Genomic DNA, 5099 nt, shown 5'->3' with positions numbered 1-5099 from the left:
CTGTAAACCTCTCCAATTACACATAGCTGTCCAGTATGAATCTGCTTTCAAATGACTATTCTTTGCCAATGCATTATATAGTGAAAAGAGCAATAGATTTGGAGTCAGGATTTAGGCAGGCTTTGAATTCTGACTTGGCTGTGTGATCTTAAGGTCCTTCCAGATCTGAAACGTTTAAAATCCCATTGACTCTCTCTCTTGCCAAGTCTTTGTGGATATCCCGGCATTACTAGGGAGACAGTGTGGAATTGTAGAAAAAGAATTTGGGTTAAAAGTCATAGGTTCTCATCCCAACTCTGCCAATTTCCTACCTGGGTGATTCTGGCAAATTGTTCAGTCTCTCTGGGTCTTAGTTCCTTTATCTGAAAAATGAAGAGAAATGGTGTGGAGAGGTCTAATTCTTTAATTCTATGATACATTAAAATCCTTCTCTGTCAAACTGTCTATTTACCAAAGTGCTAAATGATGATTTACTTCATCCTCCTTCTTAAAGACTTCACTCTTTTGCTCATTATTGCTGCTTTCCATCCAAATCACCTCAGATTTTCCATCTGTGCATGGCTCTGAAGCAAGAGATATTCTCTGATATGGCTTGTTTTCATTCAGCACATTGGCATGGTTCTATTTCAGAAAGATGCCAAGCTGTGCTGGATTCCTAATTGTATTTTGATTCTGTGATGCTGTAAATCCCAAGATACTGAACTAAATTAAATCAAGTTAAATTCAATGAATTTAATTTAGGTAATATCACAGGTCCAGTCCCTCCTAAAAATTAACACAAACTCTCTCAATTTTTTCCCCAAAATTAGTATTAAAGATTTGCATCAGTAAGGTTGGAGCCAGTTCAGAGAGATTTTCAAGCACCCATTGTTAAATTTTCATTTTGAGCATTTGCACCTCAGAAATCTGCACTCAGGCCAACTAAATTGTTTTGTTGATTATTTAGATTTAAGTAAGTTAATAATGCAGATTAAATTTTAAAATGTATGCATAGATTGTTGTTGTTTTGTGGGTTTGTATTTTTTTTTTAAGAGAGACAAGTTCTTAAACATTTACCAGCATCCCTCTGTGTTGCTCTATAAACATGCTTGTGCTCAATAGGAGTGCAATAGAAGGCTCAGGAAATCAGACAGAAGGCCTGATGATTGGAGTGCAATAATAATAAAAATTGTCATTTATGTCACTTTAAGTATTGCAAAGTGTTTATATTCATTATCTCATTTGAGCCTCACAACATCCTTGAAAATATGGTATGTATTTCAGGGATTTTGGATTAGACCACACAGTAAACAAAGGTTATCCTCCCCTCTCAAGAAATATCTTCAACAGACTAAGACCTAGTCTAGTCTACATGTTCCTGGAGAGCCTGGATTATTAGTTGGGAAAGCTAGATAAAGGTCCTAGATCTGACTCAGTGCTTAGAGATCTGGAGTAATTGCTGTCCATTTGGTAGGATGCACACTATCTGTTTACTGAATTGACTCTAGGACTTGGGACAGGCTGTCTTCTTAGCTTCTTGATACCTAGTCTGTTACTACTAGCCTAGTCCACCTGGGCATCTTTAACTTCTAGGATTCTTTGGCCATCCTGTAAGATATGAAGAAGAACTTGGTGGATTTAAGTATGCTAATCAATACAAAAATCCAAAGCTGAGAGATATAAAGGAATGTTTGTCCTCATAAATTCAGAGTAGCAGTTAGCAGAAAGACCAGATAAAAATGGCTGTAACTGGTTCTGTCTTGTTTAAGGGTAGGAGATATTAAAATAGGGGAAAGGTTAAGTTTTGCTTTAAATGCTCATGTGCAATTAATTCATAATCCCCAGGAGGAGCTAAGGCTCATTTTAATGATTATACAATATATGTGGTAGAAGGGAAAACCTATCTAAGGGTAAGTATTATAACAGGCATATTGGGAAGTTGTACTTCCTGGAGTATAGAAATGGGGAAACTGAGGAAGGATTTTGAAGTTTGGAATAGGGATATAATTCTTGATCCTTCTCTCTCCGTACTCTCTCTCATATTCTTAGTATGACTGCCTATTCTATTTTTAAAAAACACCCACTTCTGAAGATGTGTAATAAAAGAAACTTACTTTACCCCTTCTGAGTCCAAGAGGTTTATTTTTCATAAGACAAATTCAAAAGATTCATAAGGAAAAATGCTATCTACCTCTAGAAAGAAAACTAATGAACTCTGAATATAGATTAAACCCTACTTTATTTTTCTTGCTTTATTTTCAACATGGCTAATATGGAAATATGTTTTGCATAACTTCACATGTATAATTGATATCATATTGCATATCTTCTCAATGGAGGTTGAAGGGGCTGGTAATAGAGATTTTGGAACACAAACTTTTTTTAAAAGAATGTTAAAAATAAATTATATATGTGTGTGTGTGTGTGTGTGTATAAACATGCATGTGTTATATATACACACACAAACATATACATACATGTGTGTATACACTTACACATGGTTTTGTTGAAGCCAGAAAAGGTTCAGTTGCTGTTGTCTCCCCAGTACTTTGAGGTCAAGTATCTGCCCTGGAATTCACAATATGTTCAGGGAGGGTCCAAGGAAAGAAGGGATATGTATGTTCCATTTCCTCCCTCTCCTCTATCTTCAGTATTTATCTTTGTGACTAGTGTAATAATGTGACCTTTGATGATTGGCCCTTGTCCAGCCCGGATTGCAGGGTAAGGTAGAGCCAACCAGACTGAGTTTAGATAAGGTCTCTGAGTCAATATCTGAGTATAGAGGATTTCCAAGGTCTAGTCTCCCTTTTGATCTATTATCATACTCCTTCTTAGCTTATAATGATAATAATATCTGGTTTTTATTGAAATGTCATTTTCTAAAAAGGTTCATCCTTTGACGAATTTATGAACCCTTGCTTTCCCCCCATTTCTTTTACTTCCTACATGTTTTGTCTTGACAATTAGCTTACAAGCATCTCAAGGGCAAGTGTCTCCCATGTATTTAAAGGGCATTGAAAACCCAATTCTGTGGAAAACAGAAAGTCAGTAAAAACAAATTAAATAATAGACGGCTGATGAGCTCTCAGGATGTAGGTTAAAATGGTCTGGAATCCAGGTAATAAACTTCCAGTTCAACTCAACTATTATTTTCAGAACCAAATATAAAATTCTATGACCTTTCCAGTTTTCTTACACCTTGCACTCTTTCTCCAAATACTCTGCAATCCAAGGTCACTGGCTTCTCTGTCATTTCTTATACAAAACATTCCTTCTCCCAACTCTGGACATTTTCACTGTTGTCTTCTATGCCTGAAATTCTCTCCTCCTCAACTACACATCCTAGATTCCCTGGCTTCCTTCAAGTACCTGTAGTACCTCCACCATATGCGCCTGGAACCTGGCCAATTTCCGGCTTGTCCAGGTTTAAAAGTAAAAGACTCAACCCTTCTCATTGGATAGACTAAAAGGACGTAACCATCCTTGACCAATGGTCACCAATGCTGGCTGCCTCCCACAGATCATGTCGCTTCCTGCAACTTCCTGTATCTCAAGGTTCAAAATTCATCCCTTCAGAGATCAAATGACCTCTCCAGGGTCTCAGTTCTGGGAACAAGGATCATGAGACTCAATACTGAGAAATACTTTGTCCAATCAGTCTCATTCATTTGTATCTCCAGTGTTAGCACAGTTCTTAGTGAACTTATCTTACAATGACATAATTTCTGAATCAGCAGTATCTGAGTGAGCCCCAATGAAGAACAAACTGACTCTGTAGAATTATCTTGGATTGACAGAATTATCTTGAAAGACAGAGCTATTCTGAACTGACACCTACTGTTACCCTCACAGCTGGAAGTTAATCTATAGACATCAATTCCCAAGTCTATCTTGTACAAGCAGGATGATCACAACCACCAGTTGATTTACTGACATACACAGATTGCATAGTTAGCATATCTTGTTTAAGGTCCTTTCCCATAAAAGGTATTACCTTCTCCCTAGTTAATTTCCAGTTCATTAGGAATTTTGCCCATTTGTTAAAAGTCCCAATAAAGTGTCCCTTGACTTGAAGATAGTTTGATTCCCCATAAATTAATTCTGGATGACTCCCCTCCTTTATGACTTGTATCTCATCATGACTTATTGAACCTCATCATTATCTCGTGCTTCATAAATGCTTGCTGATTATGATAATTTTCATTTATTTGTTATATAGGACATTATTTATCTGATGAAAATTTACTTTTCTCTTTTGCAATAAGTAAATGATATATCAGAAACACTAAGGCTATTTTTCTTTTTGTGAGTCAAAGGCAGAGATAAATAAAAGAATAAAGGAAAAGGATTTGTTATGCATTTATTATATGTCAAACTCTGCTAAGTGTTGTGGATACAAATAGTAAACATTATAGTCCCTGCCCTCAAGAAGCTTATGTTTGAATAAGGTGAGATAACATATACAGGGAAGTGGTAGTCAGAGAGAGGTTTTGGTCTGGAATAAAATAAAGACTACAGCAGAAAGGAAAAACACAGGAAATGGACATACTGTAATCCTGAAAAAGAAGTTTGAAAAACAGGCTTCAGCTGTTCCCTCACCAAGCTACAATTCATCTCTCCCCCACTAGGTGTAGGCATCAGCCAAGATTGCTATTCACCCAGTTGCTTCATTCCGTTACTTGGCCTGAGTTTAGCATTGTAGTGTTACCTAAGCAACCCAAATTAAACTTCAAACATTTGGGTCTTGAAAATCATTTGCATCTGAACAAAAGAGGAGAAGAGGAAGGGAGAGGGAGGAGAGGAGAAGCCAAGTTCATCCAAACAGGAAGAATTTCAGAATCATATATTTCAAGTGTGATCAGGAACAATAAAATCCAGTATTTATATAGTACCTGCTATGTGCTAGGCACTGTGCTATGTACTTTATAATATTATCTTCTTTTATCCTCACAACAATCCTCTGAAGAAGGTACTGTTATAATCCCCATGTCACAGGTGAAGAAACTAGACGCATTGAGGTGAACTGCCTTGTCCAGAGTCACAGAGCTGAAAAGTGTCTGAGGCTGGGTTTGAAATCATGTCTTCCTGACTGCAGCTCCTGCATTCTATCCAGGTGCCTC

Source organism: Antechinus flavipes, chromosome 1 (genome assembly GCF_016432865.1).
Source record: "Antechinus flavipes isolate AdamAnt ecotype Samford, QLD, Australia chromosome 1, AdamAnt_v2, whole genome shotgun sequence".
Classification (NCBI taxonomy): domain Eukaryota; kingdom Metazoa; phylum Chordata; class Mammalia; order Dasyuromorphia; family Dasyuridae; genus Antechinus; species Antechinus flavipes.
Note: the sequence above shows the minus strand (reverse complement) of the source record.